This window comes from Pseudophryne corroboree, chromosome 6 (genome assembly GCF_028390025.1).
Source record: "Pseudophryne corroboree isolate aPseCor3 chromosome 6, aPseCor3.hap2, whole genome shotgun sequence".
Taxonomy (NCBI): domain Eukaryota; kingdom Metazoa; phylum Chordata; class Amphibia; order Anura; family Myobatrachidae; genus Pseudophryne; species Pseudophryne corroboree.
Window position 1 is genome coordinate 198328792 of NC_086449.1, and position 16263 is coordinate 198345054.

General features: G+C 44.6%; 1 protein-coding gene across 5 annotated transcripts in view; it reads left to right on the forward strand.

Moving 5' to 3' along the window:
- The first annotated feature begins 5657 nt into the window (after positions 1-5657).
- DENND4A (DENN domain containing 4A) overlaps positions 5658-16263 on the forward strand; it is a 261785-nt gene continuing 251179 nt past the window's right edge. For all 5 annotated transcript variants that reach the window (XM_063925588.1, XM_063925589.1, XM_063925590.1 and 2 more), the window contains exon 1: positions 5658-5880. The gene's annotated coding sequence lies outside the window, so the exon portion shown is untranslated. The remainder of the gene's footprint in view (positions 5881-16263) is intronic.

The following is a 16263-nucleotide window of genomic DNA, read 5'->3' on the forward strand; positions in this document are numbered from 1 at the left end:
TGGAACTCCAGATTAATGTCCAATTGCGCTTCAATCCCCTCCGTGCCACCGGAGAAAAGTAGAAACTGGTAAACAAATTGGAGAGCGCAAATGAGTAATAAAAAGTATATAGTTTTACTTGTAAAAACTGTTTACATACATTTCAGTTTAAAACAAACGGCATGTGTGGAATACTGCAACTCAGCCACTGCATCCGTACTGCAGACTTCTCTCAGGGCCCGCTCTGGTTACGGTCACTGACGTCACAACGTCCACGTCCAAGCCACGCCGTGACGTCAGTGACCGTAACCAGAGCGGGCCCTGAGAGAAGTCTGCAGTACGGATGCAGTGGCTGAGTTGCAGTATTCCACACATGCCGTTTGTTTTAAACTGAAATGTATGTAAACAGTTTTTACAAGTTAAACTATATACTTTTTATTACTCATTTGCGCTCTCCAATTTGTTTACCAATATATTTATATATATATATATATATATATATTTATTTATATACAGGTTGAGTATCCCATATCCAAATACCCGAAATACGGACTTTTTGGAGTGAGAGTGAGATAGTGAAACTTTTGTTTTTTGATGGCTCAATGTACACAAACCTTGTTTAATACACAAAGTTATTAAACATATTGTATTAAATGACCTTCAGGCTGTGTGTATAAGTTGTATAAGAAACATAAATGAATTGTGTGAATGTACACACACTTTGTTTAATGCACAAAGTTATTAAAAATATTGGCTAAAATGACATTCAGGCTGTGTGTATAAGGTGTATATGTAACATAAATTAATTCTGTGCTTAGATTTAGGTCCCATCACCATGATATCTCATTATGGTATGCAATTATTCCAAAATACGGAAAAATCCAATATCCAAAATACCTCTGGTCCCAAGCATTTTGGATAAGGGATACTCAACCTGTATATATATATATATATATATATATATATATATATATATATATTTATATATATATTTATATATATATTTATATATATATATATATACAGGTTGAGTATCCCATATCCAAATATTCCGAAATACGGAATATTCCGAAATACGGACTTTTCTGAGGGAGAGTGAGATAGTGAAACCTTTGTTTTCTGATGGCTCAATGTACACAAACTTTGTTTAATACACAAAGTTATTAAAAATATTGTATTAAATGACCTTCAGGCTGTGTATATAAGGTGTATAAGAAACATAATTGAATTGTGTGAATGTAGACACACTTTGTTTAATGCACAAAGTTATAAAAAATATTGGCTAAAATGACCTTCAGGCTGTGTGTATAAGGTGTATATGAAACATAAATGCATTCTGTGCTTATATTTAGTTCCCATCACCATGATACCTCATTATGGTATGCAATTATTCCAAAATACGGAATAATCCGATATCCAAAATACCTCTGGTCCCGAGCATTTTGGATAAGGGAGACTCAACCTGTATATATATATATATATATATATATATGATGAATGGCACTCCTGACTAATACCGCAGAATCAGAGGCAGGACGGCACTCATAGAGACTGGTAAATCATAGAAAATCAGCACAGGACGCTGTATCTGTTTGACAACGTTTCAGAGTTACTGTAGACTCCGAAACGTCGACAAACAGCTACAGCGTGCTGTGCTGATTTTCTATGGTTTACCAGTCTCTATGAGTGCCGTTCCGTCTCCATATATATGTATGTGTGTGTGTGTGTGTGTATATATATATATATATATATATATATATACAATTTAGAACAGCCCGGCACTCCCTAAAAACATCCAATGTTTGGCCCAGGTACCCTCCGCATTAATGCATGAATAGAAGTAAAAAGAATCGGCGGCACTCCGGGACTTGTAGATTCAAAAAATTGTGTATTAAGACATCACAAGTACAACAGTTTCCGACGTTTCGGGGCCTGCAGCCCCTTTTTTAAGGTGTATGTTATATGTGCAATGAGCTTACCTTAAATAGTGTAGGAAGACCCGCCAGTGTGGTGAGGAAGGACGCCGACGGCCACTCCGTCTCCGCTGCGCTCCCTGGACTTCCGGGTTCCGCTACGGATGACGTCACGCGTCCACACGTCAGGTTGCCATAGTAGCAGCCGCCGCGTCGGATCGCGCTGGCCGTGGCTGTCAAACGGAGTGCAAAGAAAGAACTTCCTCACTACACTGGCGGGTTTTCCTACACTATTTAAGGTAAGCTCATTGCACATATCACATACACCTTGAAAAAGGGGCTGCGGGCCCTGAAACGGCGGAAACTGTTGTGCTTGTGATGTCTTAATACACCATTTTTTTAATCTACAAGTCCCGGAGTGCCACCGATTCTTTTTACTTATATATATATATATATATATATATTACACATACATACACATATGCATACACACCCAGCCACGGAAACCCCCCTCGCTTAATCCTGCATTTGCCCCTGCCATGAAGCAGGGACACTGTTGCCAGTAGTTCTCCCTGAAAATAAAAAACCTAACATAAGTCTTTTCAGAGAAACTCAGTAGAGCTCCTCTGGCGTGCATCCAGTCTGCCTGGGCACATTTCTAAAACTGAGGTCTGGAGGAGGGGCATAGAGGGAGGAGCCAGTTCACACCCTTGAAAAGTCTTAAAGTGCCCATGCCTCCTGCGGAACCGTCTATACCCCATGGTCATGAAATGGACCCCAGCATCCTCTAGGACGTATGAGAAAGGAGGCTGCTTCTGGGATTAGTCAGATGACATGTACGTATTATGTAGTCAGACAGCTCTATTCTGAATAACAGTACAGTGTTGTGGCAGTGTCCTGTCAATGTTACTGCACTTTGTGTTGGTAGGCAGTGTGACAGGGCAGGGGGGCAGATAGTGAACTGCATTAGGAGAAGCTGCAGTTGCACTCACTTCCGCTGTTTCATTATTCCGTAAAGTTATTTAGCAGGTCTGTGTTTCTATGCATCTTACGTTCTCAGAAATAATGCTATGGGAACTTTTGGCATATTGGTTGTATCCAGGCAGTACATTAATGAGCAGCCAGGTTATACGACACTGCATTATCTGAGTTGGGCAGGTGTTGCATACAGGAAGCCTTAGGAATACACTATTTTTATTGATAAAACTTGCAGACACGTCTTCGGGTTTTATGTAAGGTATCTAATGCAAGCCTGTGTACCCTATAGTTTTTCAACTGCGGTGGAACTGTAAGCTCCAGCATGCCCTGCCTCTTCCAGGGCCCTTCTCTCTCAACCTCCTCCTGACTGGGAGCTACAGGCAGAGCCGGCCCTAACCAATATGATGCCCTAGGCAAGATTTTGGCTGGTGCCCCCTAGCACCAATGCTGGTTCTGCCTCTGACCTTGCACCTCTTTCCCAGCACCATCACCCCTCACCCATAGCAGTCCTTGTACCCCCTATATTTTAAATAGGAACAGTTCGCACATTTGACGCACAGCCCAAAAAGGGGCATCTTCTTGCTGGGAAGGGGCATGGCCACACAATAGTAACCCCAATTCCAATTACGCCACACAGTACTGCGACTTTATTCACATTTTATCTTGCGATAGTGTCCATAATTCATATTACATCCCACAGTAGTATCACTTTACCTTATAAACGTTATTCCTCACAGTAGTGCCCCTTATTCACATTACATCACACTGAATTGCTCCTTATTCACATTACACCACACCTTATTGCTCTTTATTCACATTAGACGACACAGTAGTGCCCTTTCTATATGCAACGCCACATAGTAGAGCACCTTATACACATAATGCCACACATTAGTAATGCATTTATACACAATTCCACACAGTAATGCCCCTTACACATATGAGACACATTAATGTCCTTATAAACATAATGCACCTTACACATTATGACAACCTTTATTAATGCCCTTTTAAACATAATGTCCCTTACACATATGCCGCACATTATTAATGCCCTTATACCCATAATGACACACATAGTGCCCCCTACACATTTGCTGCACATTAGTGCCCCTATACACATAATGACACACATACAGTAGTACCCTGTTACACATATGCCGCACATTATTAATGCCCTTATACACATAATGACACACATAGTGCCCCTTACACATATGTTGCACATTATTAAAGCATTTTTACATGACACACATAATGCTCCTTACACATATTCTGAACACTACTGCACAACCAACCCACTCACATGCACACAGCACTCGCACTTCCACTAACACTGTGATTTCTGCCTCTGCTTGGATACAGATGTGTCCTCACAAATCTTGCATCAATGCTAACGTCGGGCACCTTTTTTTTTTTAATGAAAATGCATCTTATTTGCATTGCTATGTGGCTAGGATGCACAAGCAGCTTCTGCTGATTAAACTGATATGCAGCATGCCTATATACTGTGTGAGACTGTGGCTGTATCTGCATATGAAATGCTACATACAGAATATAGGCATGCCGCATATCATTTTAATCAGCAGAAGCTGATGATGCCCCTAGGCATACCAAATGCCCTAGGCAATTGCCTAGTTTGCCTATGCCTATGGCCGGCTCTGGCTACAGGTGAGGCGGCTCTGCGCTTGCCTCCAGGGAATGGCGGCGTGCACAGCACATTTTATTAGGGGGTGCACCGTTAGAGGGGTGTGTCTAGCACCGCCTTTTGGGCGCGTCTAGCACCATCTATTGACGGTCAACGCAATATAAAATATCCACCCTTGTACCAATCCTAATAATGCAGATACATTGTCAGATGTTGTGGTGTGCACCAAACAAACACCCCTGATGGCACTCACTGCAATTACACTGCTCCTCCTCAGCCTGACATTTTTTCCTTGGACGGTGAGCACAAGAACAAACCTCCAAAATCCATTTGTCTTGGAACTGTAGCACCTAATTATAGGTGAAAAACCACAGTATAAAGTGGAAATACTAAGGGCACCAATCTACCGAGAGCAATTTAGGAACGGGCATATAGGATTGACTAAATCTGTGTACTATCACATTTCAGTGGGTGAGATCCTTGTTTTTAAAGTCATTTTATTTAACAAATGATGTGCAATATGTAATGGTTTTTAATAATATTAAATTGTGTTAATAATTCATATTAGAATTGTGTATTCACATAAGCGCTGTTTAGGTTATTGTATTTGTTGTATTACGAAGACTGACTATCTCCACTCAGCAGCCGCTAGGTAGAAGCAAACCACATCAGCTCCTTAACTACCATTTGGTATAACTTCTCTTGCTCCTCATCAGTGGCTGGCATTGGCACAGCATAAAAGGAGTGAGGTGGGCGTGCGAGCCGAGCAGCATGACGTAATCACGTCACAGAACGCTGTGTTTGTACATGGAAGTGGAGACGGAAACCTGAAAGCCGGTGGCAGTGGCACCTTTGATTAACCCAGGCGTCCGGTCAGTAATGCAGTCCTGCAGGGTGCAGTGCAGAGGGGACAATAATCAGCCTGCTCGGCGATCGCTGCATCAGGCATGTGAGATCGGGGTGCCAGACATCAGGGGGTGCCTGTGCGCACCAGGCACCCCACCTGCGCACACCTAAGGAATGGCCTCACAGTAAAAAAAAATGGGAGGGGTAGGACAGAAAGTGGGAGGAGTAATGAGTAGAGAGAGGAGGGGTCTATATTAATTGTTAAACCGTCCCCCCCCCAAAAGAACAGTTTAGAGCCGTCCCTGCTTGCACACACACACACATGCATACTAGCAGCAGTGGGAGAGAGTGACGTCGTGGCTGGAGCTCGGGGAGTCGGGGCCACGTGTCTCTCACACACACACACACTCACACCGTCACGTGACCGGGCGCGCTTCCACCGATACAAACACAAGATGGCGCGAGGCTGCGGGAGCGACTGACAGATCCGCGATCCCCGGGAGAACCCCGGGAGAGGTAAGACACCCCCCTACCCCCCCATACCCCGTGCATGCTGCTAGCAGAGGGAGGGACAAGCCCGCCGCCCGTAGGCGGGGGTGGGGGCAGCAGCATGAGAGAGGTGAGCTCGGATGAGGGATGCGAGATGCAAGATAACGGGGTGTGCGGCCACCTGTCACTGCTGCGCCCTGCCCTCCCATCCGCCCGCCTGCCTCACACACACCCGGGGGTCGCCGGTCACATGCACACAAGCTATGTGCCTATACGCCGTGTGTAACATGTATGTGCCGCTGCTACATGACAACGTGTGAGTGACAGCTGGGGGGACCGCCATCATCCCCGGGGTCGCCCTGCACAGCGGCTGCTGCTGGGGATGCCGCGCTGCTGCTGGACCATGTATGGGAGACGGGCAGTGTGCTGTGACATGTAGCGCCCTGTGCTGCTGCCCTAGCGAAGTATTTACATTGTCAGGCGGGTAGCACTGGCCCTGGTGACCTCCAGTGTAGAAGATTTGGGTGATCGCCGATTTTATATTTGTTCTTTTTTAATCCTTCCTGGTCACACGAGATGACAATATTCCCAGTACTATTGTGTTCATTAGCAAATAAGAGACCAGTTGTATTTTAATTAGACCCTGTGCTACTTGATGATGATAACTCCAGGCGTTTTTACATTACACAACCATGTGATAGGGCTACTTCTGTAATGCTGATTATTTGTATGCAGCTTTTGAAGGATACATATATACTGCCTGTGTCTGTATTTGCAGTATTGTGATTTTCAGTTCCACACCTTCTAAGAATTGTAACCTGGTTTTTGGAAACATTTCATGTATCTCTTGTGGTTCCAGAGGACATGGTAGGACTACCCCTTCAGTCCGCCCAACTGTTTTCTCAGTACATACTCCCTTGTCAATAAAAGCTGCCAGTAAATATTATGTGTTCAGAGGGCATGAATGATGAAAACCTGTGAAATCTGCCTGTACCGAGCTGTTAAGTGGAACCCTTGTTTACATACATCCAGTCCTGTCAGTATATCTTTCAGCAAAATCTACTTGTGGTTGAAGTTTAGTAGTTTCTCAAAAGACTTAAAACATTTTCATCCAAAACCAAGATAATGCACCCCCTCTCCCAAAAAAGGGACTGCTCTGCTGGTGGGCTTCTTCATCCCAACGTTCTGCTCATGTCCACAGTCTGTTTACGGTCCTTGTGGTTTTCTCATGCTGCAGTTTCAAAGTGCAGTTTAATTACAACTTGTTGTTTCTCCAAGTTTCACATTTAAAACTAGGCCTAATTCACTTTTTTTTTTTTTGAATGGCAGTTGTCACTCCCGGGCACCCCGACGGAGCAGGCCAGTTGGCAGTTCAGCTTGCTGCTCCCGGAGGTGAAATGAACAAAAAAGAGCTATACACCAAAAGAAAAACGTGAGGAAGAGATGGCGCAACTCGTCACTTCTATAGACACACAAAGATGCTTACACAATATATTCTCACAAACGGAGAAAATAGGTGAATTGGAGTTCACCTTCCACAAATATGAATTCTAAGGATATAATAAAAGAACACAAAAACATAGTGTATTCCAAATTGATTGATTGATGGATCTTTATTACTTCTTGGTCTCACTCACATGATAGAATTGTTTAATTCGCATGTAGAAATCCATAAGCGTGATGAATCAACTTCATAAATATGCACAAAGCATAAAATCCAATTGGCACTTAGAAAAGAGAAATAAAAAATAGTGCAATCCTGTCTGTGTGTATTTAAAAGGATAATTTAATAAAAACCACTCACAAACACAGACTTGATAATAGCATAAAACAAGGAAGAAATTGCATGTACATCAGGGCAAGAGGAAAGCAGCCACCAGCAGCATGGGATTATAGTCACCGCAAGTCCCGGTTCACTCGAGGTGTCCCCACGCTGTCAGGTCCGTTCTCCAAGGTTCCAGTCAGTCCAGCACACAAGAGTCCCCAGCTTAAGCGCTTTCGGATGATATATCCTTCTTCAGAAGCCTTCTACATGCGAATTAAATAATTCTATCATGTGAGTGAGACCAAGAAGTAATAAAGATCAATCAATCAATTTGGAATACACTATGTTTTTGTGTTCTTTTATTATATCCTTAGAATTCATATTTGTGGAAGGTGAACTCCAATTCACCTATTTTCTCCGTTTGTGAGAATATATTGTGAAAGCATCTTTGTGTGTCTATAGAAGTGACGAGTTGCGCCATCTCTTCCTCACGTTTTTCTTTTGGTGTATATTCTTGAGGTGAAACCACGGTGAAGGTTTCTTTGTGTGGGACGAGAGGCTGACACTTGTTAAATGCGCAAGAAAGATCTCTTCTTTTTCTGCTAGAACAAAAAAGAGCTGTTTGAGCACCCAATATATATAATTATTTTTCTTTTTGTGCGTTAATTCTGTTTTTTTTATTTTTATTTCCCCCACCTTTGGTGTATACCCAGAATTCCCTTCGACACAGACCAGCAGAGATTGGTTGTACACATTAGCTGATGTATTGAATGACATCTCGTTCCATCCTTCATTACTCTGCACCGAGTTGCATGCAATATCTTCCAAGTGGATAGTGCAACTCGGACGACTGAAGGATGCCGTCGGCGACCCGCGGGAGCACGCAATAATGCATACACATTAGACGATATGCACGTTTTTTTTCTGATACGGCTAATATTGCGCTAATGTGAACCCACCCTTAGCTGATGCTAGGCAGATGTAGAACCTCTCTGATCTGGTTGACACTCCCTATTTCTCTGTTTGTGTGTGTGTGTGTGTGTGTAGTGTTCACTCTAGGCTGTTTTAGCAGGGCGCCGCGCCCTGCCCGTTTTTTTAGCAGGCAAAACCCGCCCTGCCCCTTTTGCGGCGCCCTGCTAGAACAGCCACCCGCTTCCTGCCCTCTTGGCGTGTCTAGATGCCGTGCGCATGCGCGCGGCATCCATTCACGCATTGGGAGAGGGCTGGGGGAAGCCCAGCACCGACGGAGGTGCTGGGCACGCCCCCAACAGTGACGTCGCCGGCCACAGACGCTCTCTATAGTAGCGTCTGTGGGCCGCACCGCCTCCTAAAATGACGTGGGCGTGGCCACGCCCCCTAATTTGCGTGGCCGCGCCCCGTTTCGGGCGCGCGCAGGGCTTCGCCGTGCGCGCGCACATGTGCCCCCGGAGTCCGGCGCCCTGCCCCTTTTCACTCCTAGAGTGAACACTACGTGTGTGTGTGAAATGACTGCATTGGCTTAACTCACTCAAATGATGACCACAAATAACAAGAATGTGGAATAATACCAGGGGAACACCCTTGTAATAGTCTTTTTTTTTTTTTTTTTTAAATGTATTTATTTATTTTTTAAAGATATCTCTGTGCCGTGCCTGTAGTCACAGCATAGGAATGGTTATTTAAAAAAAAAAGGAAAACCGAGCCAACCCTGCCACAAATAAAATATTATTATTATTATTATTATTATTATTACTGATTTGTGAAGGGCCCTACTCACTGGCCGACCCGCCGCCGAGCTGCCCGACGGCGGATACGGCCGACGAGCGACCCGACGGCGGGGGGGCAGTGACGGGGGGAGTGAAGTTTCTTCACTCCCCCCGTCACGCGGCTGCATTGAAGTGCAGGCAAATATGGACGAGATCGTCCATATTGGCCTGCATGCACAGCCGACGGGAGACCAGCGATGAACGAGCGCGGGGCCGCGCATCGTTCATCGCAGGAGTCTCCACACTGAAAGATATGAACGAGTTCTCGTTCATTTATGAACGAGATCGTTCATATCTTTCAAAAAATCGGCCAGTGTGTAGGGCCCTTAAGACACCACCGTGCTCTACAGCATCGGATATTGATAAAATAAAGTGGACATACAGGTAGTCCCATTAAGGGCAAATACAAAAAGTAGGGAAATCTCTGCTCTGAGTGGTTAGTGACTGTGGAAGTCTTTAACCTGTCTGTTTCATCATGTCTGTTTATAATCTGTTAATGGCAGTGGCTACTGTGACGTCAAACATTTTTGGGTGAATTTATATATAAACATGTCAATAAATGAAATGTAAAACCCATTTGCATTCATATTTCGGCTTTTTATAATATAGTGGATTTTTTTTATTGGCTATTAATAATTACATACGAGCCATAGAAACCTCTCCGACTGTAAACCTGTTGTCATTAATACATTTCCACTAACACAAATGCTGTTTAGTAATATTTCTGTTCCACAGCATCTACCACTGCCTTCCAAATACTGAAGACAAAGGTGTAAAAGTTACACATACAGCATAAGTATATATTCTTTTGTACTAAAATGATTCCATCACACAATCAATGAGTAATGGGATTGGCTCACTAATTACTTAAGGGGGATACACACGGAGAGATCCTTGTTTAAAATCTAAGCAATCTGACTAGATTGCTTAGATTTTAAGCACGGATCTGCCCTGTGTATGCCCCCCCAGCTATCGCCGGTGCTAGATTGAGCCTGCATGCAGGCTCAATCTAGCGGGTCGCTCACTTCAGCGCTGTGTGAAGTGAGCGGCCCGTCGTCATCGCCCACCCTCGCTCAGCACATCGCGCTGTGCTGAGCGGGGGGAGAGATGTGAGCTGAGCGGTCTGTGTTAAGATCGCTCAGCACACATCTCTTCTGTCAGTACTGGCTTTTAGACTCTGTTGTCCTTTTTTTATTTTTTATTTTTTTTATTTCAATAATGGTTTTATTGATGAATTTACAAATTATATAAGGGTCCTGCTATGTGACTTGAACTCAGTAGGGACAAGAGGGTATATTTACTGAAGTTTAGGTTTTATAGAAGTGGAGATGTTGCCCATAGTAACCAATCAGATTCTAGCTCTTATCTTCTAAAAGGTGCTAGATAAATGCTAAATAAAATCTGATTGGTTGTTATGGGCAACATGTGCACTTCTGTAAACCCGCATTTTATTAAATATACCCCAGCGACTCCAAATTAGGGCCTAGATTTATCAAGCCTTGGAGAGTGATAAATTGCACCGTGATAAAGTACCAACCAGTCAGCTCCTAACTGCCACGTTACAGGCTGGTTTTGAAAAATGACAGCTAGGAGCTGAATGCTTGGTACTTTATCATTGTGCTTGATAAGTCTTCTTTTTTAATATAGTAAAACAGTTATCTAAAAAGTACTAATTTTACCCTAGCATGAGCTGTATGAGACTCAGTGGCGTAAATTCATCCTAGTCGCCCAGAGGCAAGTTGTTATCTGGTGCCCCGCCTTTAAAAAAAATAAAAAGTGTGAGTAATATATTATTTGCACCTTTGCAATCTGGTGGACAACTTTGCAATAGATAGCACCTATCCTTGTGTACCCATGCCTATTTCCCTGTAGATTGTAAGCTTGCGAGCAGGGCCTTCCTACCTCTCGACTGTTTGTTATTACCCAGATTTGTTATATCATTGTTTTGTTACATCATTGTGTTCTGCAGCGGGGTACACTGGGGTTCCGCAGGGATAACATTGGGGTGTAGAGTAGGCTCTTGATCTGAGGCACCAATAGGCTAACAGCTTTGACTGTTCCCAAGATGCTCAGCGCCGCTTCCTCTATAACCCCGCCTCCGTGCACAGGAGCTCAGTTTGTAAGTTGGCGCCTGCAGTCCAGGACACTACCAGGGAGCAGCCCTGAAAAGAGCTTTTTAAAGAAGATAGAAGACTTCAAGGGCTACAGCATAGGCACTCTTAGTGCTAGATGTCATTCTGACTTCTCATGCTGCAGCTCCATCACCTCCCCCAGCGGCGCTGTATACTCCCGCGCCCTGGTTGCCGGGTACTTACAGTGGAGGGCTGCGGTCTTTTTCACCAGGAACACACACTTGCCGAAGCTCTCCAGGATCGTGTGGCAGTATCTAGGGAGAAGGTAAGAGGGTCCCCCAGGCGGGACCCGTTGCAAATAGCCTTCCAGCGCGGCCATTAAGAGACTGGCTGCGCGCACTGGCGTGGACACTGTGTTGGTACAGGGACCCCACTAGACCACCAGGGCAGGGGTACATGTTGGATTCTCCTATAATCCGTTTTATTGAGGCCCGCAGTACCCGGTGGTAAAGCCTGTAGCCCCTCCCCCAGTCCCTGGTTGCCATTTACAGTAAATGCTCCCGCCCTGGAGCTGCATCTCTCTGTCTCCCTTACTCCCTATCCGCTTTTGGCGCCATCACAACATGCTGAGCTGATTCTGGGACTGCTGGGCAATGTCTCCTCTGTAAAGCCGCCTTCCTCATCAGCGCTGTGCATTTACAGGACACTTAAGTATGCTACATGTCATTTAGACAGTGTTAGTTAAGAACAAGTGCATTACTACAGAGATATTTAGTACAAGTACCCTGTGATATACATCCAGTCTTTACCCTGTGAGAAACATCCAGTCTTTACATTGTTATATCTATATACCTATATAGCTTTACTTAGTGTTACAGTTGTACTTAGTATTGCTAGTCCAGTGCAGTTTTATTGTTGGTAATAATTTCTGCATTGTATATGTGACTGAGTGTGTGCCAATAGCTGCCGTGTGATCTCTATTTAGTGTATCCTACACATATTGCTATCCCTATATTCTGTACCCTGAGGGGGCTAAGTGCGTCAGGGTCCTCATAAATATAGTGTTTCACAGGATATACTACTTTGGTATTTGTCTCTGTGTGTTTCAGTCACCATATACCTCTTAAATCCTCTGTTTGTGCTCTGCTTGTAGTCACACTATGCAGGGTATTTTTGTCGGGTAATTTGTCTGCTTATATTGTACCGTTACACCCTAAGGTTACGCTTACATATAATGTCTGCTAAACAGGGTGGTCGATCTATGGCTGATCCTGCACCATGCAGTGCTGATGCCACGGATTACTCGGTGGAAAATATACCAGCTGAGGGTTCAGGTACTGGGGGTTCTATACCCCCTGGTCAGTCTGCAGCAACGGGGGCTAATCAAGGCCCACCTTGGGCTGTTCTCTCTAATTTACTGACTACGCTAGGAACTAGACTTGCGCCCCCCCATGGGAACTCCTGTGCCATTACAGCCACATTTTGTCCCTGCAGTTTATCCGCCATGGGCAGATACTCTGTCTTCTCAGTTACAGCTATTAAATCAGTCTCTGGCTAAGCGAAATCTTGACTCGCCCGTCTAAGACCAAGGGGTCATCTAAACGGGCCATTTCTTCCTCACAATCCACACATGTTTCGTATACCTCATCTGATGAAGATGGCGCCTACACTGACCCTTCAGACACTGATGCAGATGCTTCTGATGGGAATTCTGACACAAGTGGATGTTCCTGACTTCTTGGAGGCTATCGGGATGATACTTCAAAAACGAAGAGCCTCCAGCTACCTCTAAGAAACCAGATAAGTTTAAACGCCAGAAGGTTACTAAATTAGTTTTACATCATTCTGACCGCTTGGTTGACATTTGTCAGGAATCCAGGAAAGATACTTGCTCTGTCTAAAAAGATGCTAGCCTGTTATCCCCTCGCTGCAGACTTAAGTAAAAATTGGGAAACGCCTCTGCTGGTGGATTCACAAGTCGCACGTCTGGTGGTGTCCTCTGCTCTGCTCTGCCTGTCACTACCGTCACCTCTCTGAAGGAACCGACCGGTAAGCGTGTGGAGGGTTGCTTGAAGTCCATTTACACTGTTGCTGGAGCTGTACATAGGCCCACTATTGCGGCCTCTTGGGCTGCTAAGGCTATAGAGGCCTGGGTTCAGGAAGTGGAAGCGGAAATACCATCTGATTTTCCTGATAATACTAGATCGTGTCTTTCATACATTATTACAGCCTCTAATTATCTTCAGGAGGCGGCATCTGCTGCAGGTATCCTGGCGGGCAAAGCGTCTACTATGTCTGTTCTGGCTCGCCGGATCCTCTGGTTGCGGTCCTGGTCCATTGATCTGGACTCTAAAAAGACCTTGGAAGTGAACCCCTTTTAAGGGAAACATTCTTTTCGGGGAAGATCTCAACTAGATTGTTACTGACTTAGCTTAAGCTAAGAATGCCTATCTGCCTAGTAATTCTCCTTCGGCTCCAAAAGCTAAGAGTACTTCCTTTCGACCTCCATGTAAAGCAAAGGGTCAGGCGTACCCGAAACAGACTTGCACTTCCTAAAACCTCTAAGCCCAAACCTAAACGTGCCTGTGCTGCCCGTCAGCCTACTTCCAAAACAGACAAGCCTGCTACATGACGGGGCAGGCCTCCCCCTGTGGGATCCCAGGGTGGGAGGCTGACTTCTACGGTTTGCTCAGGCGTGGTTACAGACCACTTCGGATGCCTAGGTGAGGGAAGTCTGCACTCATGGATGTGCCATCTCTTTCAAGAAACTTCCCCCTCACCAGTTTTGCTCACCAAACATCCCTTTGAATCAGGTAAAAGCAAAAACTCTCCATTTGGTGGTGCAGTCTCTCCTGCATACGTGTGTGTGTGTTCTCCTTGTTACTACTCGTATGTTCCATCTCCACTTAACCTACATTTTCCTAATTGGGGGATGATTGATACTAGAGGGGGAGGAGCCTCATACTTTTCTAAATTACTATTGTGCCAGCTCCCGGTAACTAAGCCTCTTTACCCCAGCGTAAGCTTCCAGTGTCCCCTGTGAATCAGAGAAAAGGATTTATCAGTAGGTTCCAAAATCCCATTTTCTTTTGGAACCATAAAGTCAATGCTGACGCCTGCACTCTCAAGGAAGCCACCCGTAAACCTTTGTCCATTCCTGCCTGAAGGAATGCTAGGACTCTGGAAAGACCTAGGGTCAAATTTCCGGTCACTGCACCATTGAATATAGGCTTGCCATATTCGGTGATAAATGCGAGCTGAGGATGGTTTCCTTGCTCTGAGCATTGTGTGAATTACCTGTTGTGAGAATCCTTATGGCTGCCAAGATCAGTAGCCCAAAGATCGTGGTCTGGCTCCTGCAGTACCAACAAAAAAACGGAATTGCCTGAGCCAGGAGGCGGGCATATAGGGGTCTGGCATGTTGCATTTTGGGAGGCTGAAAGCTTTGATCGTTGGTGCCAATCTGCTGACGCTACCTCATATCCCAATGTTTATCCTGTGGACCCTGCAGGAGAAAATGTGTATAATACATCTGACGGATGAATCTAAATGGTGTTGTCTGATCCCATTTTGATATAACAAAAGGATTATTTTTTTGATTCCTTTTCATTCACATTGGCGTTTGCCTCCGTTTTATCCCCTGTCCTCAGCAGAATTATCTCTTACAATGATGATATTATGTTGTGTCGCTATCTGTGCATCAGGGAGTGGGCAATGAGGCAGAAAGTTAGAGTTGCATCAGAGAGATTTATAAGTGGTTATTGGTCTTCTCAAATATATTTTGTCCTGGCTTCATTCCATGCTCTGGAAAAACATTGCATACCTCCCAACATGACCCTATCCAGGAGGGACAAAATGCTCTGCTTCTGGACTTTTCTCTTAATTTATGACTGCAGGCACCTGTTCTGAACAGGTTTATGGATGAGAAAGGTGTTTCACCGCAGGTGAAGGCAATCATAAATTAAGAGGGAGTCCAGGATCAGAGCATTCTGTCCCTCCCGGAGAGGGTCATGTTGGTAGGTATGACATTGTCATAAATAGGTTAATTATGATTAATAATGAGGACATTTTACGTTAAAGCTACGTACAAGCCCAAAATTGAAGTCGCCAGTATTATTATTAGGGCTTAAGCCACATTCTAATGGTTATAAGAGAATTGCAGTGGTAATAGGTGTAACAGTTGGTCAGAGCTAAATCAAGCTGATCAACAAGTCAGTCTCTGCAGAGTATTTAGGCTTAATAAAGGAGAACAAGTCATCCATAGGACAGAACTACTTTGTCTACAGTGTTTTGCCTGAATAGGTAAATTGTATTTTGGAAACTATTTATAGTTTGTAATTAATTTTGTGCAGAGTTGTGAGAGGTAATGATCACAGACAGCACATCAGCGTAACATAGTGCATCGCAATCTACTTTGGTGCCTAGATAGAACAAGGCCATCTCTCATTGAGATGGACATTTCGCCAGTGCTGTAGGCTGTTGGACTATCGTAAAAAGAATGGGTTTATCCCAGTTAATGTACAGACCAGAGAAAATACTGTTTTCAGAGTGGGATCAGTATTTCCCAAATACAACTTGTGATCTAGTGTTAAACGCTAGGTTAAACTGTGGGTAGGCACCGGCCAGGAAGGTGGAAACTTTTGTGCATACGGTCCCGAAAAGTGGGTGCAACTGCTCGGCGGAGGGGATGTGGTCCCTTGTCACAGCATCTGTTCTCCACTGTTGGGGGTGTCCCCAGCACTTACAAACATGCTGGACTGTCTCCAAGCTCTCCCCTCACTGTGATGCGCACAGCATCTTTCCACCAGTGGTCAGCGCTACACTGCAA